The following is a 25,874-nucleotide window of genomic DNA, read 5'->3' as shown; positions in this document are numbered from 1 at the left end:
ATGAGGTCAACGGTATTACCACTCCCATCTCATATAATATGAATGATAACACCCACAGTAAGCCTAACAGTATCACTGCTTACATCTCATATAATATAAGTGATAACACCCGCAGTGAGCCCAACAGTATCACTGCTCACATCTCATATATGAGCAATAACACCCACAGAAAGGCCAACAGTATCACTGCTCCCATCTCATATAATATGAGTGATAACACCCACAGTGAGCCCAACAGTATAACTGCTCACCTCTCATATAATATAAGTGATAACACCCACAGTGAGGCCAACAGTATCAATGCTCACATCTCATATAATATAAGTGATAACACCCACAGTGAGTCCAACAGTATCACTGCTCACGTCTCATATTATGAGTGATAACACCCATAGTGAGCCCAAAAGTTATCACTCATATTATGAGTGATAACACCCACAGTGAGCCCAACAGTATCACTGTTCACATCTCATATAAGTGATAACATCCACAGTGAGCCCAGCAGTATCCCTTCTCACATCTCATATAATATGAGCGATAACACCCACAGTGAGCCCAACAGTATCACTGCTCACATCTCATATAATATAAGTGATAACACCCACAGTGAGCTCAACAGTATCATTGCTCATGTCTAATATAATATGAGTGATAACACCCAAAGTGAGCCCAACAATATCACTTCTCACATCTCATATAATATGAGCAATAACACCCACAGTGAGCCCAACAGTATCACTTCTCACATCTCATATATGAGAGATAACACTCACAGTGAGCCCATCAGTATCACTTCTGACATGTCATATAATATGAGCAATAACACCCACAGTGAGCCCAATAGTATCACTGCTCATGTCTCATATAATATAAGTGATAACACCCACAGTGAGCCCAAAAGTATAACTGCTCACATCTCATATAATATGAGCGATAACACCCACAGTGAGCCCAACAGTATCACTGCTCACGTCTCTTATAATATAAGTGATAACACCCACAGTGAGACCAACAGTATCACTGCTCACATCTCATATAATATGAGTGATAACATCCATAGTGAGCCCAACAATATCACTGCTCACGTCTCATATAATATAAGTGATAACACCCACAGAGAGCCCAAAAGTTATCACTGCTCACATCTCATATAATATAAGTGATAACACCCACAATGAGCCCAACTGTATAACTGCTCACATCTCATATAGTATGAGTGATAACACCCACAGTGAGCCCAACAGTATCACTGTTCACGTCTCATATAAGTGATAACACCCACAGTGAGCCCAACAGTATCACTGCTCACATCTCATATATGAGCTATAACACCCACAGTGAGCCCAACAGTATCACTGCTCACGTCTCATATTATATAAGTGATAACACCCACAGTGAGCCCAACAGTATCATTGCTCACGTCTCATATAAGTGATAACACCCACAGTGAGCCCAACAGTATCACTTCTCACATCTCATATAATATGAGCAATAACACCCACAGCGAGGTCAATAGTATCACTGCTCCCGTCTCATGTAATATGAGTGATAACACCCACAGTGAGCCCAACAGTATCACTGCTCACTTCTCATATATGACTGACAGCACACAATGTGAGCACAACATTATTACTGCTCATGTTTCATATATTAGTGATGCGACTCACAATGAGCGCAACAATATAACTGCTCACTTCTCACATAATATGAGTGATACCACCCACAATAAACCCAACATTATCACTACTCACTTCACATATATAAGTGATAGCACTCCAAAATGAGCCCAAAAGTGCAACTACTCACTTCTCATATATCTTTTTCAAGGGTTACATTAAAAAAGTAAAACTGTAAGAAACCCAAGGCAGTTGACTTGTCTGGTACGACTTTTTATTAATATAACTGAGCAAATTAAAACTTGAGCAAGAAACAAATGTAATACTTCTAAAACACTAAGCGCTTTCACCCATCTCGTTAGTGGGTTTCATCAGAGTAATTTCCTTTTGATACATTTCCTTACTATAACCTATCTAATTCAAATCAGCCACTGTTACCTAATACATATTAATGAGAATATAATTAGTTAATAACAAACTGCTTAAAAGTGGAGTTCCAAATCCTTTCTTACTTAACACATGAACCATAAACAAATTCATTATCAAAACAAACTCAACTCAACGCCTCATTATGCCTATACTCAATATATATATTTATATGTATAATATATATATACATGTATTATGTATATTAGTATATAAATATATAAATATAAATATAAAATGTACAATATAAAATATACAGTATATAATATATAATTTAAATATAAATACAACTATAGATACAAATATAAAATATAAAATACATTTTTGTATATAAATATATATAAATAAATAAATTAAAATATATTAAAAATATATTAAAAATATATATGTATGTGTGTTATATGATGTTCATTCTCCATTTCATAAAAAATATATATGTATGCATTTTATACACAAAAACCCTTAAATTAAATAGGATTTGTATTTTAAAATACTAGAAATGGAGACATGTTCATTAATTCCTGGCATATTACTAGCATTAAGTCTGAGTTGCCATAGGCATTCTTTTGCTTCTAATAAATTGTTAACATCTCCACCCTTATTAACATTGTATGAAATCCTGTCTATTACATAAAATATAAATCTTTTAAAATCCACACATTTGGTACTGTGTACATATAAAGAGTTAGTAAATCTTCTGTTTTTAATGTCCCTATCGTGTTCCATTATACGGTCTCTCAATTTTCTTACAGTTTTTCCCACATAAAATGGTGGACATGATAAACAAAATACACCACCATTTTTGTGTTACAATTCACATGTCCTGGGCATTTCATAGATCTATTGTAATTCTGTATCATCACGTATGGACCGTCATTAATAAATCTGCATGTTTTACAAACCCCACATTTACTCATCTTAGATTTATTATATGTTTGTCTATTGCTAGTGTTCTCAAAATAATCTTTTAAGTTCTTTCCTCTACTGATGTAATGTTCGGACTATGACTAATAATATCTAAAACATCTACTTTATTACTAAACACATTCATCCATACTTCCTTTAAAATATTAACCATAGTACTAGATGTTTCATTAAACGGTATAACAAATGCATCTCCTCTGTTACCCGCTTTCTCCTTCAAAACTTTGTTAAAACCAAATTTTAAAATAGGTTTAAAACTATAATTCCTTTTGGTTAATATTTCTTTCTTTGTTTCCATAAGTAGTCGTATTGGATACCCTCTGTCTGTGAGCATTTCAATAAGCTTGTTAACTTCTACATAAAAATTGTTGTCGTCGCTTATGATTCTAGACAGTCTCACCATTTGACCTTTTACTAAATTCTTTTTTTGAAGATATGGGTGACAACTGTCAAAATGTAAAAAGGAGTTGGAATAAGTTTTTTTCCTGAAAATATTCGAATTTATTCCTTCATCATTTTTTGAAGTAGCATATCTAAGTATTCACAATTATTTTTAAATATGTGATGTGTAAATTTCAAAAATGAGGATGTTGTATCAAAAAAGGCTATAAAATCTAAAATTTCTTTCTCATCACCATTCCAAAAAATTAAAATATCATCTAAAAATCTCAAATATAGAGTAACTTTTGACCAAAATTTGGAAGTGAAAATCATCTGGCTCTCCCACCATGCTAAAACTAAATTAGCATATGTGGGGGCACATCTAGCCCCCATTGCTACACTTGCCTTTTGTCTGTAAAATTCACCCTCCATAGAGAAGTAATTGTTTGTTAAAACCATTTCCATTAGATCAGTAATAACTCTGTTTTTGTCCTTACTCATGTTACCATGAATTAGATAGGTTATATTAAGGAAATGTATCAAAAGGAAATTACTCTGATGAAACCCACTAACGAGATGGGTGAAAGCGCTAAGTGTTTTAGAAGTATTACATTTGTTTCTTGCTCAAGTTTCAATTTGTTCAGTTATATTAATAAAAAGTCGTACCATACAAGTCGACTGCCTTGGGTTTCTTACAGTTTTACTTGTTGGTTGTTCGTCATATACTTATTACATTAAAAAAGGCAGGCTTTGCATCAGATGCCACAGATTGGGGCTAATGTTTGCATCCCCTTTCCCAAAGCAACGTCACACAGCATACTGATAAATTACTTTGTGTCGTTCCATTATTCATTATATTACATTTAGTATGCAGAATTCCAGCTGTTGGGAACTTCTTGTAGCATGAGGTACACTGAAATTCTATTTTATATCTGAATCAAAGATACAGTATCATTGCAGTTAAAACATACTGCGAAAAATATGTGGTCAATCACTACCAGCACTTTTATAAAAATAATAATGGAAATGCTTACCTCAGAGCCTCTGTCTTTACACTGTGACATTCCTCTCAATACTCCAATATGTTTGACCTGTCTCTCATAAACTTTTTGATTTTCTGTTAAATTTATGAAGATCACAGTCAGGCAGTAAAGCCAGACATTACAGATTCGGACTACATTTTGTGCAAAAAATGCATGTCAATGTAAAACCTCAGAATTAAACAAAGAAGTTGAACGGCATGTTTTGCTCCTATATTTGAAAGCTGCAAGGTCTCAGCTCCACAAGCTCGCAATGATCAAGACTAACATGAGAGCAACTAAAGCACAGACACACACACACACACACAAACACACACACACACGCACATACACACACACACACACACACACACACACACACACACACACACACACACACACACACACACACACACACACACACACACACACACACACACACACACACACACACACACACACACACACACACACACACACACACACACACACACACACACACACACACACACACACACACACACACACACACACACACACACACACACACACACACACACACACACACACCGGGACTCTTGCTGTGCTGCAGGTGAGTTTTCTTTTAACAGGGTTGCTTTATTTATGTTTTAGAGCAAAGCAATGTCATATTTAATTGCTCTAAAATAAATAAATAAATCTGGAAGAGTGCCCCTAGAAACATAGTGCCACAGGTGGCTGCCTAGTTAACGTATGCATAAGGCCAACCCTCTTCGTATCCCATGTGTGTTCTTGTATTGTCCCCTTTGATTCTGGCTTCTCTATTCTTCTATCCTCTTCTGAGTTTCATCATCCACATATTCCATAGTATTAATTAGTAACCAATAGACTTCATGCCTTCCCTGGGATTTTGGAGTTAAAGTATCCTTCCTATTGTTTTAGCATTTTAAGAAGCAGTGGGTTGGTGTCATTATCAATGGAGTTTGTGCCCAATGTAAACCCTTTAAATACTTCATGTGTTATGGCAGGGGGCACTACTGTTGGTAGTGGTATGTTCTAGGAGGAAAAGCTGACATCATCTTTTGTGTGAGTACGTTATCTTGAATTTTGGTCTCCAGCCTTAGGGAGTCATAGAAATGCATCATTTTTCTCTCAGCAAGAACATGTTACATTTTGCACCTTGTCAAAATGAAGACGTCATGCAGTTTGAAAAATGCACATCTTCCTTATGAGGTAACATTCTGAAAAGGATGTTATACCATGGTTAACATTGTGCAACAGGGCTGTGAGTGTATACATGCATTATAAACCAAGATACCAATATCCACTGGTCATATGGTCATTATATGGACAAATGGAATCTTCAGGAGCATCTGATGTACAAGAGCTGAAAGTACATCACTGGCATGAATAAGCACCAGCTGGAAATACCTACAAAAATGATAATTAAAAATATTTGTTCTGGCCTTTTTGACCAGAAGCATATGATGTCACTGATGGTATGAAATTACCATTTTTTATAATTAAAATCTAACAGAAAATAAGAGAGAGAGAGAGAGAGAGAGATACAAAGAGGAGTAGAATGAACTGATGGATATCAAAAGAAGCAGAATGCGCATACAGAAGTCAGATAAAACTGGGCTTAGTTATGGTATAAGAAAAATCAATCTGCCATTTCAAACACAAACAAGCTGCAGATATGCATTCAGTTACAGTACAACTGAAACCAACAAGATACTTTAAACACTCAGAAGGCAAGTCAGTTTCATTAATAGATGCCAGGTCAATCAGAATATTTAAGCAGGAGTGTATTAAGCAAGAGGACATGAATGAATCTTAAATCTTATAATTTTGGGGACAGTAAAAATGGTACAGATGGCTTCTGGAGCACTAAAAATGACCATTTATCATAAAAAAGAGTGTCGGTGGAACAGACCAAGGTCTGCCAGTATTTCTCAGGGTTTAATATCTTCCCATAAAGAGAAGAGACTGTATTAACTCTCTTACACTTCTCCTCCTACTGTGCCCCACTTTTCCAGGTTTGCTCCTATGTCTGTGTTAGGGTATCATGAATCATAGTTATACCTTAATAGCTACAGTGTGAACATACCAGAAAGATTTCCTCAGTTAATACCATATTTGTGACATAAATCTCACAGGACCAAATATTGTAATCTTTTGTCAGATTTCGGAATGATATGTAAAACACTGGGCATCCAAACTAAGCTTGCCCTCAAGTTGGCCTGAATTCCCCCAAAAGTGCTTAATCTAGTGCCCAACCATATGTAAGTTACAAAGTTCATATTTGCACCACCACCACTCACATGTCAACATAGGGATCTAGAAATACCACCACTCATGTATCATCATCATTGGGATCTAGTCATATCATCACTCATGTGTCATCATGGAGATCTAGTCATACCACCACTCATGTGTCATTATGGGGATCTAGTCATACCACCACTCATGTATCATCATGGGGATCTAGTCATACCACTACTCATGTGTCATCATGGGGATCTAGTCATACCACCACTCATGTATCATTGTGGAGATCTAGTCATACCACTACTCATTTGTCATCAAGGGGATCTAGTCATACCTCACTCATGTATCATCATGGGGATCTAGTCATACCACCACTCATGTATCATCCTGGGGATCTAGTCATACCACTACTCATGTGTTCTCATGGGGATCTAGTCATACCAGCACTCATGTATCATCATGAGGATCTAGTCATACCACCACTCATGTATCATCATGGGGATCTAGGCATACCACCACTCATGTGTCCTCATGGGGATCTAGTCATACCACCACTCATGTATTATCATTGGGATCTAGTCACACCACCACGCATGTATCATCATGGGGATCTAATCATACCACAACTCATGTGTCATCATGGAGATCTAGTCATACTACCACTCAGGTATCATCATGGGGATCTAGTCATGCCACTAATCATGTGTCATCATGAGGATCTAGTCATACCTCACTCATGTATCATCATGGGGATCTAGTCATACCACTACTCATGTATCATCTTGGGAATCTAGTCATACCACTACTCATGTGTCATCCTGGGGATTCAGTCATACCACCACTCATGTATCATCATGGGGGATCTAGTCATAGCACCAGTCATGTATCATCATGAAGATCTAGTCATACCACTACTCATGTGTCATCATGGAGATCTAGGCATGCCACTAATCATGTGTCATCATGAGGATCTAGTCATACCTCACTCATGTATCATCATGGGGATCTAGTCATACCACTACTCATGTATCATCTTGGGAATCTAGTCATACCACTATTCATGTGTCCTCATGGGGATCTAGTCATACCACCACTCATGTATCATCATGGGAATATAGTCATACCACAACTCATGTATCATTATGGGGATCTAGTCATACCACCACTCATGTGTCTTCATGGGGATCTAGTCATACCACCACTCATGTATTATCATTGGGATCTAGTCATACCACCACTGGTATTATCATAGGGATCTAATCATACCACTACTCATGTGTCATCATGGAGATCTAGTCATACCACCACTTGTGTATGATCATGGAGATCTAGTCATGCCATTACTCATGGTTCATCATGAGGATCTAGTCATACCTTACTCAAGTATCATCATGGGGATCTGGTCATACCACCACTCATGTATCATCTTGGGGATCTCATCATACCACTACTCATGTGTCATCATGGAGATCTAGTCATACCAACACTCATGTATCATCTTGGGGATCTAGTCATGCCACCACTCATGTATCCTCATGGGGATCTAGTCATACCAGCACCCATATATCATCATTGGAATCTAGTGATACCACCACTCATGTATCATCATGGGTATCTCATCATACCACTACTCATGTGTCATCATGAAGATCTAGTCATACCACCACTCATGTATCATCATGAAAATCTAGTCATACCACTACTCATGTATCATCATGGGGATCTAGTCATATCACCAGTCATGTATCATCAGGGTGGATCTAGTCATATCACCAGTGATGTATCACCATGAAGATCTAGTCATACCACCACTCGTGTCATCGTGGAGACCTAGTTGTACCACTACTCATGTATCAGCATGGGGATCTAGTCATACCTCACTCATGTATCATCAAGGGGATCTAGTCATACCACCACTCATGTATCACCATGGGGATCCAGTCATACCACCACTCATGTATCATCATTGGGGATCTAGTCATACCACCAGTCATGTATCATCATGAAGATCTAGTCATACCACAACTCATATGTCATCATGGAGATCTAGTCATACCACTACTCATGTGTCATCATGGGTATCTAGTCATACCTCACTCATGTATCATCATGGGGATCTAGTCATACCGCCACTCATGTATCACTGTGGAGATCCAGTCATACCACCACTCATGTATCATCATGGGGGATCTAGTCATATCACCAGTCATGTATCATCATGAATATCTAGTCATACCACCACTCATGTGTTATCATGGGGTTCTAGTCATACCACCACTCATGTATCATCACGGAGATCTAGTCGTAGCACTACTCATGTGTCATCATGGGGGTCTAGTCATACCACCACTCATGTGTCATCATGGAGATCCAGTCGTACCATTACTCGTGTCATCATGGGGATCTAGTCATACCACCACTCATGTATCATCATTGGGATCTAGTCATACTCACAGATGGACTGTTAAATCCATCTCAGTTTTGCAATCCATCACCAGGGAGTCAGGATTTTCTACACCATAGCCCAAATGATTCTGGTTTTGGATGTGAATAATAGTTTGGCTGAAGCTGGTTCTGAATAGGAATTATAGTCCAACTGATGCTGGTTCTGAATAGGAATGACAGTTCTGCTAATGATGGTTTCAGATGGGAATGCTAGTCTGATTGATGCTGGTTCTAAATGTGAATAATAGTCCAAATGATGCTGGTCCTGGAGGAATGATAATCTGAATAAAGCTGGTTATGAATAGGAATTATAGTCCAACTGATACTGGGTCTAGATGGAATTATAGTCCAACTGATGCCAGTCTTGGATGGGAATGATAATCTGACTGAAGCTGGTTCTGGATTGTAATGATAACCTAACATTATTTCTAGATGAGAATGATAGTTCAACTGAAGCTGGTTCTGTATGTAATGATATTCTAACTGAAACTGGTTCTGTATGGGAATATTAGTCTAAATTAATCTGTTTTTGTTGGGAATGACAGCCCAGCAGATATTGATTCTGAATGGGAATTATAGTCCAACTGATGTTGGTAATGGATGGATGGGACTGAAAGCTCAGATGAAGTGGTTCTGGATAGTAATGCTCATTTGACTAATGCTGGTTCTGAATAGCAATAATAGTCCAACTGATGATGTCTCTGAATAATACTACCTGGCGCTGATTCTGTATGAAATGATAATTTGGCTGTAGCTGGTTCTGGATAGGAATGATGGTCTAACTTATGCTGATTCAGGATGGAACGATAATCTGACTGAAACCCGTTCTAGGTGGGAATGTTTACCCAACTGCTTCTAGTTCTGGCTTAGAATGAGGTCACTTCTTGTAACCTTCACAAGTTAGCAGGACACAGCAAAGCTTCCATATTCAATTTGTGAAGTTAAACAGAAGGAAGATTTCAGGCGCATGTTCACAACCAGCAGAGAACAGTCAGACAAGCACAAAGAAATCAGGGAATGACAACAATTTATTTTTTTATTTTATTTTATTTTATTTTACATTTACATTTGTTGACCGAGCTAGTCTAACTGGATATATTTCCATTTTCAGTAGAGGCCCGGGGAGAAAAGCTCCAACATAGTACAAACAGTATATGCAATTATATAACAAAAACAAGTACAAAAAAAAAAAAAAACAACATTCTAGTAAGCATGCACAACACATAGCTGTTGACAAATAAACAAAAGAGGGCAAAAAAACATGACAGAAGCAAAATTAAACATTACTTTAGGGCTGTATAAAGCAAGGGCTTGTAAATTAGACAAAAGTAAAATAGAGATACCAAAATCATTGTGTTGTGTGTTAGGGGATGAAATCATATAAATGATAAATGCATGCTAAAAAAAAAGATACCTCATAACACCAGGACACATACATGAATCACAGACAAATGGAAGAGAGTACAGTCTCATACAAAAAGGGGAAGTTGCTTACCTTACAACCATAAAAGGAGTTAAGTTAAAAAGTTATCAAAATATGTCAGCGTTCCAGGTGATATGATCATGCATGTGGATGATTGAGCCACCACAGAATGGTGGCATAATCAACGCAACCACTCTAATAAGAATCCATGGATGGTGCATCATGTACACCCAAGCAAGGATGCTAAAATGTAGGAAAATGAGCCACTGACTGAAGGACTTAAGTTAATAACAGTGCCAGAAATCCTGTAACACTTCTCTAAGACTGCGATACCTGAAAAGGAGAAACCACTGTTGTGTTAAATTTCAGGGAGTGTGGTATTCAGTGAAAAGGTACCAGCAAATCCTACTGTTACTGCAGACACTAGACAGGTGAGCATAAATGGAAAGTCATCACATCCTTCACTGTCAGTGGTGTGAAACTCATTCAGTGCACAAGACACATGTTCCAAACACCACAGAAATGCCAGCTGTGAGCAGTGAAACCAACAAACAGGGCTACAAGCTACTACAGAAAGCTCTATAGAGGTGTTTCAAAAGCTGCCACTACAAACGTAGGAGACCAAGAGGACACAACTGCCATCAACGTTGTCCCTAAGACAAAGGATCAACAGAAGCAGCTGTGAATTAGTGTCTGCCCATTATAATAGCACAGGTTACAGCTAACCCATATGCACTGCCTGCCACTAAGTATGAGCACCTTCATTACTGAAAATAGCATGTGGGAAGGCATTGCCTATGTCATGCTGATCACGATTAGCAACAGGAAGGCTGTCTACATGTTCTTAGTTTCATAGGTGTTTACTAGGCTAACGACTACAAGGGCCTTTTTAAGCCTAGTCATGTATCCCAAATCTCTGATGAGTTCTGATATCCTTGATAAGTGTAAGCATGGGCCTGGGAGATGAACCATTTACTGGATACCTGTTTGCATTAGAGAAGTAGGTGCCAAACCAGGGATGAATTGGGTTAGGGAGGAACTCTGCTTCACATGGATGGGGAGCCTGTTCCATAGATGGGGTAGTCTCTGGGATACATACCTATCTCTCCAGCAGGTCCTATTTATATCACAGGCAAGGTTTAAGTTTAGAATGGGTAATTCTGGTACTGTTTGTTTTGTGGATATGCAGAAGGTCCATCAGAGTGGGGTCTGACAATGCCCTGTATGCCAGGCATAGATCTCCTCTCAAACACTTGTAGGAGATAAAAAACAGGGATAGCGCCTTGAGGCTGTCTGCATAGGAGATATTACTTATGCCCTGTATTCTTTTAGTGAGGAACCTCTGTGGACGTTCCAGTTGTTGGATATGCCTGGTTAGGTACATACCAAAGGGGGCATTGTATTCAATGATAGGTCTGATGAATGCCAAATTTAGTGGAACAATGACATCATTGGACTTAGATGCCATATATTTGTTTATAAGTTGTGCAACACAGAATGACTTCCTCACCTTATGTTCACTTTATGGTTAATGTACCGCACATTCTGAAATGTACCTCATCTGTTCTTGCAGATGGATATCGTGTATTACATGATACTGGAGACAACCAAGCAACATCTAAGGTATAGTTGTGTAGCTTGTTATAATGTGATAATAAGGAGACACACAGGGAAATAATATAGAAGCTCCACATTTATGTCAGGACACCTTGTGCAGTGCCTTTGGTGGTGGGTTCAATATACAATGCTGGCATATTCAAAATTACCCAGTTAGATATGATTCACTTGCTCAAAAACCTACTAGCATACATGCCAATCACTGCAATACCAGAGACATAAGGAGAACTGAAGATGACCAGACATGGCAGGCAAGACTTGTGCTTCTGTGCTTTGAAGACACTTGTGTTTTAGGCATACCACAGAAAAATACAGGGAAGAGATGAAAATTGAGCCATTTGTAGCTCCTGTACCCACCAACATTCTCACCCATAGCAGATATGATAAAATGAATATAGACATTAATTTATTTTTATTTATTGATTTAAATTGGAGTAAGATACTGTAATTTGAGAATTCAACACAATTTTGCAGTACTCACTACTTGCACATACTCTGCATCATCAGTTTCCTTCACCACTGTTCTTGAATGCATACTACATTCTGCAACATTTTGTTCTTAATATAATTCCCCCAGAAGCTTATTATGCTTCCTGTGCATATATCTGCTAAGCAACCATTTAATATCTGCGCATCACTACACAGAAACATGCAACACTATCATCCTACTGTCCCTTCTCATACAATTCTTGCAAACTTCTATTTTACTTACATAACTGTTAGAGTCCATCTTATGTTTGTGGCCCTTTGCTTTGGGTGTGGGAAAATGGTAGCCCAATTACTCTGTTCTGCAATCATTTAAGAATGCATTTGACAATGCTTCTTTGGTTGCCTTGAGCCCCATTCACTCTTTGCTAGACTCAGAGTTACTCAGAAGCATTTTCTACAGATTAAAATGCTGTTGATTAGTGGTACAAATCAAATTTTGCCAAAATTCTCCACCACATGTAGCATTTTGAGGAATTATTAACTCAGTGAGAATGCATATTTCGCTTGATGCACCATTTTAACTTAATGTCTCAGGCCTCTCTAGCCCCTTTTTATACACTGAGGGAAAAGTTGCCACCTTTAATACATGTCATTACTTTCCAAGGAATACACATAAGCTGTAGCTATAAAGTAAGCCAATATTTAGCAACATGCATGTTCATCATGTCTTCTTGTTATAACTTAGCAGATTCTCAGAATTTCTTCCCGTCCAGTACAGTCCATTCTTCCAGACAAAGTAAAGTTCACACTCTTGAACTTACAACATTATAATTTCAGTTCAGTCTCTTCAAAACAATGTGTGTGACTAAAAAGAAAAAGTTATCTCTAGTTAATCATTTCTTGTCTAATTTCAGGGCTTTTCAGTAGCCTTATCTCTCTCTGCCTAACACCTTCACAGACTGACAGACTTTTCCCCAAGACTCTGTCTCACTCAGGTCTCCACTTGCCTCTCTTTTCTACTTCTGCTTCTGTTCCTCCCTTTTTGTTAGATGAAAGACCTGACTTCTTCCTCTTAGAGCAAGTGTATGGAATTCCCTTCCCACACTAAGCAAACACGATATGTCAACACACCCCACAGCAGTCAGTACAAGGTACATATGTATGTATGTATATCTGTGTGTATGTGTGTGTGTGCACGTGTGAGTGTGTGTATGTGCGTGTGTGTGTGTGCCTGTCTGTATTTATACATCTGTGCTATTTAAGTGTACTCCTTGAAAAAGATGGCATAACTTATGAAATTCACATTATAGTCATTGAAACATATCTGCAAACCATATTTTCTATAAATTTCATGTATGATTAGGGTTGGTACCCCATTAACCCCATCCTCTTTTAAACTAACCAGGTGAGGTTAAGTGGGACATGAGCCCACCTTACTAATGACCCATTTCTGAAATATCATGTATATATGGGCAGTGTTGCACTCTCTATATTTGTAACTTATCAGCTATGTTTGATCTATTGGCTTTATCTAAATGTTATGGCTTAAATCAGATTATGTTAGAAGAGCTATGAGGATCTTTGAAAGATTTTGAGCGTTGTGCTCAGAACAAATGTTATTTATTTTTATTTTATCCTTTTTTTGACCAGGTTAGTCCCACTAGGCTATTAGCCTGTTTTCATGGGTATCCAGATGTGACATTTATGCTACTAAGGGAAGTGTGATCTGGACATCAGGGGACTTTTCCATCGGTACCACTGGATCTTTTAATCTGCGGTGGTGGTGCTGCGGTAGCGTTGTCACCTCACAGTAAGATGCTGTCCTATTCGATTCTCAGCTAGAGCGTCTTCTGCGTGGAGACATGCGTGAATGGGTGTACCTTCATTGAAGGTTGTGCGTCAGGGCTGGTAACTCAGCACATAAAAATCAACTACCAATCATTAGCGGACCAGAGTTCTGCCGTGGTGACCCCTAACTGGGAAAAGCCAAAAGACACAAACAAACCACTGGATCTTTTACAGCCACCTCAGCTACCACCAACTCAAGTAGATGTAAACTTGGTTTAAAGTCTCATCCACAGAACAATTATGAAATGAATGACAACCAGTAGTAGTGTGTTTTGTCTTTTGAAATTAAGAACCAAAAATACTATGGTACCAGAAACTGAAATAAGACATGCAGGAAGCAATACACACCTTTATTTCTTATGCTTGATAATTTGCTTTCATATAGTTATAACACACAGTTTCATCAGCACAAATTAGTAGTACTGCTGTGGCAGTTTTAAATTACCAGCACAAAATGACATGACCACCGAAGTACACTGATCTTAACACAGTGAATTTAAAGTGCCACACACATGAATACAATGAAAAAAAAAAACATAATTTATGAACACACCACAAAATGTCCCAAATGTGGGCGATGATATAGCCAAGGAATGAGGATGTAGTGACTGACAATTCACCAGTAAAATATCTTCTTTTGAAGCAGATAATTTTAAAATCTTTAATTACAGTTATTTACTGATCATGGATGTGCACCATAAACTATTTCAACAAGATCTCTCGTTTGTGTATGTAGCTCACATGAACTTGGTTGATACACTCACTGAATTATTATCTTTTTCACTAGAAAATTAAATTTAGGTTTAATTTTTAACAATAATTATGCTTACACTTTCAACACTAATGATTTAATAAGAAGAGTTTCTAATCCTCATTACATCCCACTATTAATATATCTGAGCATCTATGCGAATCAGACATAAGGCAAGTTTTTAAACAGAAACCAGTCAATTCACTCACTGATCTACCTCAAGAAGAAAGGAAGATGTTACATGATTTATATCCTATGATAGGTCTATATGTAACATGTAACTGGACAATGGTGCAAGAGCTATGATTATGGATCTAACTGCCAATGTTAGTATGCTATTTTTTTTTATTTAGAATGATACCAAGTTTTATGATCAGATATCCAGAAATGAACATGGAGTATAAAAATATTGATGTTTATTTATTTGATTTTTTTTCACAATACATTATTATGCCAGCATTAAATAACTCTCCTATGGTGAAGAATTCATTAAGCCTTATTACATGTGGGATACCTAAAGTACACAAAGATGTGAATGACTCATCTCTTCATCCTGTTGTTGTGGCTGGTGGGTCTAAAACAAAGCATTTTTATGTTGACAACAAACTGAAAAAGATTTTTTGATAGTTTCATTTCATTTTTGAAAAAAGTGTGGCAATTTTAAGAAGTCTAGACAATTCTTTTTATTCTGAAGATTAGGGTCCAGATTCAAAATGCTTTACTGCATTGTGTTAAGGAAACTTACATGATGATGAGAGGCCAGGGGCAGAGTGTGTGCAATTTAAAAATAAAGAAACAACTAATCTCCGTGATATCTCTTAAGTCTCAAACAACCCACTATACAGGTATAGTGGGTTCAAATCAAAGCAATGCAAGAAACTTCTCTTCCTGTTGTCTTTCGGCTTTTCCCGGTTAGGGGTCAACACAGCGGAACTCCGGTCCGCTAATGATTGGCAGTAGATTTTGACAAACACCGAGGTGCCAGCTCGACATTCAACCTTCAATGAAGGCATGCCCATTTATACATGTCTTTCAAACACCAAACCAACCACGGGGAAGACATGCAGACTCCACACAGAAAGCACTCCCCACACTCCAGCCGAGAATCAAACAGGAGAACCTTTTGCTGTGAGGCAACAATGCTACCGCTGCACCACCGCAGATGTTACAAGAAACTTCTCTTGTCTAGTTAATCACTATATATTAAAAAATCAGAAAAAAAATCAGAAAATTGTTGAAGTAGCGAACTTAAAAACATCCTAAATCAAAAAATAAAAACTTATTTTGAAATATTATTATTATACAGAATTATTACCTCTATTAGGTATTCAAAAGTAATCCAACTAGGGTAGACAGTCTGCTTATAGTTGAAAATCCTTTATTAAGCACACAGACAAGCAATCCAAACAAAACAAAAAAAATAAATAAACAGACTAATAGTTTCATCCCAAACTTTCTGGCTAATATACCTGTTATCGGGTATTGGAGTGATTTATTTAGTTGTAAAACAAAGTGTAATGGTGTACATGTTAACAGATTCAAATCATTTCGCCCATCCTTGTCAGTATGACATTTGAGCTGGTACTGCCCTACTTAATAATTAAACTTTATGCACTTTAGATAAAATTAATAATGATGTGGTACTTCCTCTTAAGCAGATTAGTATATAGCAATTAACTAGACATATAGGAATTTAAAAACTTCCACACAGTGAAGTTTCTTGCTCTTTTTTGTTTCAATTTAAGAAAAAAAACAAGCTCTACAATTTGGCCAAGCTGCATGGTCAGGTGTGGTATCTCCAAAAGGCTGTAAAACGCTATGGAAATGAGCAACATTACTAAAATGAGTCTCTCCATATATGCTAATGAGGCAAAACAAGTTGGCAGAGCATTTATTCAAAAATGTATAAGTGCCATGAAAAGGAGCTGCACTTACAGTATATTTGAACCCAGCTGAATGTTCTTGATCAGAGCGAGAGAACCCCTGCATAATGTTAGGGGTTGCCTTATCGAACTGCAGTTCCTATCACACAGGTTTGATTCCCTCAGACTTCACTTCTGTACTCCAAGACTTGGAATAAGATACTTAACCAGACAGTACTTTGGTGCAACTGGGAATTTGGGCTAGGCTCCTCAATGTTCTTCTGGACTGCAAGCCCAGTAACTACCTCTGAACAAGAACAGTTATGGTATAAAGGAAAGAAATTAATTGTAGTAAACAGGAGCATCATTATATGATCCCTATTATGTTGGTAGTGAGTTTATCATTAAGCTGTGAAGTACAGTGGACAAAATGAAGTCTAGGAGTTTAAATTTGATATTTTAACTATGAATACATTTTTAATTGAGATTAATTTTTACAGGCATACAGGTGTGAAATGTGTTCAGGCTACAACAAGTTGTCTAGTGCTGAGTGCAGATGACTAAGGTTATCTGCTGTTAAGGACATACTACCTGTAGTACATAATTTGATATTCTCAGCCTTCATTTGTCTTCTTTGTTACTCTGACCAAGGTACTTCACTGGACAGTATTCCTAGGTTGCTTCTGAAAAGGGGAATATTTGAGTCTAGTGCCTATCTCAGGCTGTTAGCAAATGCAACATTTGTCTTTTAAATTCCAGTACCCTTTGCATATCTGCTAGTTAATGCTTCACTATATGCTATCTGATTATGAATTTCAGCATATCTCTTATAATTTAATGGGTTGCCAGATGCATTTTCACTAAATATGTGTTTCAAGGGAAAAGATGTTTACTTTTTATTAAGTTAAGTCTGTTTGCAATGTAGGAGTGCTTTGGTTTGTTTAGAAAGTAGTTATCAGCGTTTTGACTGTAAAATTTCAACGGTTTAAATGAAATCAAATATCTGTGATAATTGTAAAAGTAAAAAAAGAAATAGGTATACACACTGACATGTTTGAGCAATGTTTTATGGTAACTGAAGAAAGACAGACAAGTAATGGGATATTGGCATGACTGGTGGGCAGAAGCGTAGCTGGTTCAACTAGTGATATCATAGCTAAACAATCCTAACTTGGCTTGGGATTTACTGTGGAGTTGACTGATTGTATTCTGAAGAAGTTGTGAGTCGAATGCCAATGAAAGCGCTCAATAAAGTGTTTTAGTGGATCTACCGGAGTGTTTCCCTGCTTCTACAATGTTTTTGGTTTTACTGTGTTTTGTATTTCTACATTTACTTAACAGCTGTCACTCTGTCTGCCAATTAGTGATGGAGACTAAAGCATTGACTTGCTAATGAGTTGCTTCATGTGCCAATGTCGCGTGACTTGAATCTTTCAATCTTTGTTTACCTACTGTATGACCTTGAACATGTCACTAAATCAGGCAATGCTTTGGGGAATTGAGAATTTGGGATAATCTCCTTAATGGCCACCTGGACTACATGCCTATTAACTATCTATAAACATGTGGTTGCTTTTTTACAGCCATTCCTTATTGCATAGCTGATCTAGTCCAGGAAATGTTTTACATTATCATCAGTGCAACAATTTTTAGTACAACATACATTTAATACAACATATGACACTTATTCTTCAAGGGCAGCAGGCACTGTATTTGTAAATGAAGCACTGAGATACAAAGTTGTTTGCCAACAACAATATCAACATTAGTAATAGTTGTCATTAATGTGGAATTATTAAGGTGACTTTTACTTCTGCAGAGATTATGCATATTGACTTACCATATGCTATAATGAGGTTAATATTTATTATGGTCTCATCATAAATACTCTTCTATTTAAACTGTGCTACACACACCTGGGTCTTATGGTATAATGCTAGTAATCATATATAATTTTATGTAGTTCATTCAATGCTATCAATACAGTGCATGTAAATTATTTCTTCATAACAATAAGGGTTGTACACAGCCAACAAAACTGCTGGTTAAGTGACTTGCTCAGAGGGGAGGGGGACTATCTGTCAATAAAATACCTCATGTTCTTATTGTTTTTAGACAATCTTTAATCTGTTTTTGCAGGACTAGTGTGCATGAATGTGTGAATTATGTTGAAATACTTTACTGTGGCTACTGAGTGATTGTGTGAAACAAATTTGAAATGTATTAGTTTGGTTGTTATTATTGTTACTAGGTTTTTCTCACAGCCATCTGAGAAGGATGTAGTCTACAATGTAACTATAATTGCTGGGTTTGGGGGATACAGTGGATAAAAATGACTAACTCTGCTAATTTGATCAAGTTAAACAGCTATTAATCTGTCTTTGCAGAACTAGTGTGTATATGTATAAAGCAAATTGGAATATTTTACTGTGACCCTTTTTATCAGAGTCAGACGTAATGTATACAGAGTCAACAAAGTGGTTGTGACTGACTAATACAGATACTGGTGAGTTATAATGACAGCACTTGTGAGGTTTTTATGGTTAAAATGTTCTGAAATGGGTATGCTTGTCATTGGCTAATATATTTTGTTTCACTGCTTATGGGAAAAAATGATTAAAACTACAAATTTAAACACATTCTAAACAATGTTGCTATATTAAACAAGAAATATAATTTAATATAATCAGGAAGGTGAATTCAAAAGAACACATGCATGTATAGATGATCCTAAAAATGTGTGCAGCTGAGCCCATAGTTTGAAAATAGCCTGAGGCTCTAAGTGCACTTAATCCACTTCTGCTTCAAGGTGATACACCATGGTTTGGGGAGGAGAGGGTAGTGTTCTTTTTAGAGTACAGATGTGGTGCCTGGATGAGTCATAAAAAAATTTCTTCCTCCTTCATAAGGATTACAGCCAGAGGTTCTTGCAAGAGGGCTATCAAGGGCCTCAGTATAAAACTGAAGATTTGAATAGTTTATCCCAGGCTGTCACACATGACACTGGCATCCCATACATGGAGGAAAAGTGCTCTCTCCATTGCAGTGGTGTGATGCACCTCAATCAGACTTCCTAGGCCAATGGGAGGATGAAGTAAACAGCAGTCACCATCTGTGTAGTGTAAGTACAATGTATCTTAGCTACACATATAACCTACCACTGTGTGCCATCTACAGATATTACACAGTGACCTTTTTCTCTGCATAGACCCTGAAGAAATTGAAGTGACTAGGCAGTTGCACAGGAGGAAACTGGAGTACTTATGATAGTGCCAGGGTGAGCACACTTGCTTCAAACTGCAAAGATTTTAATATTAAGAGTAGTAGAGATTCATTCCCAAACAGTTTACATTTCAGATAGCACTACCAGTACTGTGATAACTGCCATAAGCCAGAGATGATTCCTGAATGTTATTACTGTGTTTGTGCATGAATCTTGTCATATACTTGTTTAAGACAGTCAGGATATTAAGACTATCCTCCCACATTTTGAAGATGTCTGTGAGTTGAATCCCCCCATTTATGTCATCATGAAATATTTCAGTTGAGGTTTCTGATTCCTTATACTAATTACAGCATTAGATAGGAGAAATATGGAGAAGCAGCACATTGGGTTGTTGGATATCTTTGTCAATATAGTTGTTTCCTTTACCTTCAGTCTGTGAATGAACTATATGTCTGGATAACATTGTGATTCTGTATATGTGCATTTGCCTCAGACATTGCTACTGCATCTTGGACTAGAGACCCCTGTTGGATTGTTCAAATAGCTTATCACCCATTAATACTATATCTGTTGTAATGCAGGTGGTGATGACTGTTGGCTTAAGTCTCCCTCTCAAATGTGCATGCTAACAGCCTTGTTAAACTGAGAACTGGTTTTTGGTCCTTCAAGTTTATTAGGTTTAATAGTATCACAAGCAAAATACATATCAGTTTTAGTTTGTCATTGTATTTACTTCCCTCCCCTCACCCTCTTTGTTGTTAGTACATACATTTATTTTATTTATTATTTTGTTTCTCTCTGTTGATTTCAATACTATATTTATTGACATTGCATCCTGCACCCATCCCTCTGGTAAGGCGTACCAGTCACCTTATATTCATTGACATTGCATCTTGCACCCATCCCTCTGGTAAGGCGTACCAGTCACCTTATATTTATTGACTTTGCATCCTGCACCCATCCCTCTGGTAAGGTGTGCCAGCCACCTTATATTCATTGACATTGCATCCTGCACCTATCCCTCTAGTAAGGCGTACCAGTCACCTTATATTCATTGACATTGCATCTTGCACCCATCCCTCTAGTAAGGTATGCCAGTCACCTTATATTCATTGGCATTGCATCCTGCACCCATCCCTTTGGTAAGATGTGTCACACACCCATGGGGTGCAGCTGCAGTGCTACCACCACTATCAGCAGCATGCCACACATCTGTGTCCCAGACTGCCATGGCCAGCTCCACACCTCCTGCCCTACCTTCACTACCTGCTACATGTAGCCTTGTAATGGATGCTGGAGCAGTTATACCCACTTGTAACAGTGTTAGGTGACACCTTTTTATGCATTGGCAGCTGGCAGCCATTGTGGGGAGATTATCAACAGGTGTTGGATGTCTGAACTCAACAGATGGAGAACCTCCACCACTGATTCAGTGAGTCACTTCCCTGCCCAGCACTGTTTCTACCATCTGAAACATGGCCTACTAGTGACAGTACCATGGCAGGAAATCTCCCATTGGGTTGCATATGGCAGAATCTGCATCTGTGATCATCCCATCCTGTCCCTAATCCTGCTGCTCCCCTGTCTTTTGTGTGCATACCCACCCCTGTTGGTTTATTAGTGCTACCCACAACATTGTCTTTGCTCTGTTTGTCTTATGTTTCCTTCGCCATTGTGCCCCCCCCCATTGTGTTACCACACACCCTGTCAGTCATGTATGTATTCGTCTCTAACCACCTAATCTAATCTTCTTACCTTCATCTAATGTTCCTTACTTCCTTACCCACTTACTATCTCTTCATGCATGAAATAGGAACCCAGCCCTTCCCATAACAGCTCTCCACTAGAAATTGATCCTTCTTTATTCAGTACCTACTTTACAGTAGTAGCACAGTTAGGGCATGGCAAGAGGGGCAACTGCTCTGGGCTCAAAGTGTTGAGGGGGTGCAATCAGCAGATCCTAATCTCTAATGCAATACTGGCTTTTAAAAGCCGGTATTGCATTTGCAGTGAAACCTCAGAACTGTAGATCCCCTTGTGTGGTCTAAACTGTGTTTATAAGAAGAAATTATAATTATTTTTTTAATAAAATGGAATAGGGTCAAGGGGGCATGTTGTGCATCTGACAACCATTTTTTTTGCTCTTCAGTGGAAGAGCTGGGAGAGTGTGGATCACTACATTGGCTTAATACAGTAAAGTGCTTTTTTGTCTTCTCTTCACTTGAAGAGCTGAGGGGGTGAGGTGCTAGTTTATGGTACTATCTCAGGGTGCTGGTCGAACCAACAATGCTTCTGCTTCATAAAAAGATTTGCCTCCCAAACGAAAAACTCTTCACCCTTATCCAGTGCCTCTACCACCCCGACAATAACATCCAATCCTAATATTTCTGAGATCAACAAGTTAGACCAAAACCAACAATCTCTATACACCATACACACCACCAATGCATGAACCAAGTTCACCCTCTGTGTCCATTGCTAGAAACATCCACATAAGACCTGTCTCTATGTCAGTGGTAAAAAACTTCTACTTAAACTCAAACCTGCAACACTGCAGCTGACAGCCTCCCACCTGAATACCTAACAATAGGTGTTAATGCCATAACATACCCTGTCTCTGTCCTTGCCAATAGATCAATAGCTGAATCCTATGTGCCCACACTATGGAAAAATTCTATTTATTTATTTTTTATTTATTTATTTATTTATTTAAATTTGTTGACTGGGAGTGTCCGACTGGACGTAGGTCCATTTTCAGCAAAGGCCCGGGGAGAAAATCTCCACAGTTAAAATAAACAGACAGTAGTTACATTGGATTACATAACGATTAACAATTTAACATAGCAATTACTTACAACATATATATAGATGAAGAACATAGTACATCAGTAGACAACTAGAATCTTTATCTGTGAAGTACATAACAGACATTAATAAATGTTACAATGAGAAGTTCTTGCTGTATAATAAGTTTAGGCTTATGAGCATCTGAGCTTGCTATAATCAAGGTAGTTAGTGGAGTGGAAAGAAAGGTAGTGGTTGGATGGGGTAGGTGATATTAGAGTGGGAGCTGCAAGGGCATAGCCAGCAAGTTTTTAGGTGCGCTTTTAGTAAAGTTTTGAAGTGGGTGCATGATGGTACGGAGGTAATTGTGGGTGGAAGGGAGTGCCATAATTTGGCTATGGTGCAAGAGAATAGTGCTTCACCAGCAGAGTTATTGGCTTTAGTGATCTGCAAGTGATTTTTGTTGCTGGATCTTAGTGGTCTAGTGGTGCGATAGGGTTGGAGTAGATTCTGGAGGGATGGGACATTTAGTGGATGGTTTACTAGTTTGTGGGTGAGTGAGAGTTGATTCCACTGAAAGAGGTGAGGGAGTTCAAGCCAGCCCAGTTCAGCAAGTGAGAGACAGTGGTGACTACGGTAGGATGCCCCTGTGGCGAATTTGGCGATTTTGTTGTAGCAGGTCTCTAGCTTGTTTAGATTGCATTACCTTAGGTTGGTATATATTGGAGAGGCGTAAAGTAGAGTGGAAATAAGGTGGGAATTTGCTATTGAAATCTTTGCTGCTTTGGTGAGAAATTGCTTATTTCTGTATAACGCTCCTAGTTTTTTGTGGACGTTTTTTATGGTCATGGATATGTGAATGTCAAATTTTAGTTTATTGTCTATTTCCACTCCTAGCAATTTGGTGTGTTCAGTTGGGTATACAGTGGTGTTGTCTTTTGCTGTGATGTTAAAGTGAGAGTTGTTTTGAGTATGTTTAGTGGGTTGGAAGATGAGTAGTTTAGTTTTGTTTGGGTTGAGTATTAATTGGGCATCAGATAACCAAGTTTCAACAGAGGAAAAGGCTTCCTGTGTGACTTTTTGCAGTTTTGGTAGGGACTGGGCTGAGCAGATGATGGTTGAGTCATCTGCGTATTGTATGACTGTGCCATGTTTGGTGGCAGAGGCTGGATTATTGGTGTAAACAGAGAAGAGTAGGGGTCCAAGGATGGATCCTTGGGGAACCCCTATGGAGACAGGTAGTTGGAGAGATATGTCATTCTGCCATACAACGGATTGTTGGCGGTCAGACAGGTAACTCTGAAACCAGTTGGTGACTGATTGTGAGAAGGATAGGTTATTGAGGACAGCGATAAGTTGTTTGTGTGGGACCATGTCAAATGCTTTAGATAGGTCTAGGAAAGTAGCAGAGGAGAGATAGCCATTGTTTTTATGCTGAAGGATAGTGTTATTAAAGGAGAGTAAGGCAGTGGTGGTGCTATGGTTTGGTCAGAAACCATGCTGAGTACTGGAAAGGAGGTTTTTAGTAAGGAGGTAGTCTGAGACCTGAGAGTGTATGCATCTCTCTAGTATTTTGGAGAGTGGAGAGAGAATAACTATGGGGCAGTAATTGGTTAGTTCTGTGGAGGGTCCGCCTTTGTGGAGGGGAATTATATGTGATACTTTCCACAGTGTGGGAACGTAACTTTCTGACAGAGATCGGTTAATCAAGATGGATACTGGGTAGGCCAGAGCATCAGCTGCAATTTGTAGGTATTCACTTGGGAGGTTGTCTGCTGCTAATTTGGTGGGTTTAAGTTTAGTTAAGAGTTTTTTTATGTTGGAGGTAGGTACAAGAGAAAAAGAGAAGGCAGTGGGGAGATTACTAGTTGAAGGTGTGGGTTGGAGGGGAGGGGGGTTGTGTTGTTTAGCTAGTGATAGTATGGTTTGGGTGAAGTGTGTGTTGAATGAGGTAGCAATATTTTCTGAGGAGTGAGGAATGTTAGGAGGAGGGGTACTGACTTTACCTGGGTGGAGGATGGAGTTTATGGAGGACCAGAATTGTTTGGGGTTGTGTTGTGAGGAGTCTAGGGCAGACTGGTAGTATTGTAATTTGTCCTGTTTTATTAGCTTTTTGACTCTATTGCGTAGTTCTAAGAATTTCTGTCTAGTTGAGGGAGTTTTGGTTTTGCGTCAGTGCTCCCAGGCTTTATCCCTGTTTTTCATTTCTGACTTAGTGGTTTTCTGTAGCCATGGGGAGGGTTGTGCTTTGGTTCTGGAAAATCTTATGGGGGCATGGTAATTAAGGATGTTCAGGAAGGTAGTATTAAAAAATTCAACTGCTTCATCTAGACTGAGGTATTTTAGAGGATGCCAGTTACATTCTTTGATGGATGAGATGAATGTGAGTGGGTTAAAGTTTAGTTTATTACTTATTTGACGGTAGATGACAGGTTTAGCTTGGTATAGGTATTTTTTGAGTAGGAATGTTGGGGAGTGATCACTGAGGCTATCTGATAAGCAGCCTGTTATATACGACTGAGGGCTCTTACTGACTAGTATCCAATCCAGGGTAGTGTGCTTGCTGGAGTTTTTATTTATCCTGGTTGGCAACTGGACTAGTTGTGTGAAGCCATGAAGGTTTACATGATGGGTTGGATGGTTGCCAGAACAGGATTGCCAGTCAATATTGAAATCACCTAAAATGATAGTTTCTTGGGGGAGATGGTGGGTAGACCAGCTGAGGAAGTTTTCTAGTGGAGGGATGTTTTGGCCAGGTGGGAAGTAGCATCCAATTATGTTGATGGTTTTGTTTTGGTTTATTTTGAGGTTGGTATATATTATTTCTTCATTACCTATTTGTGGAGCTGATGATTTTAAGATCTGGAGGTTTA

Source organism: Protopterus annectens, chromosome 11.part0 (genome assembly GCF_019279795.1).
Source record: "Protopterus annectens isolate FY-2018-M chromosome 11.part0, PAN1.0, whole genome shotgun sequence".
NCBI lineage: Eukaryota > Metazoa > Chordata > Ceratodontiformes > Protopteridae > Protopterus > Protopterus annectens.
Note: the sequence above shows the minus strand (reverse complement) of the source record.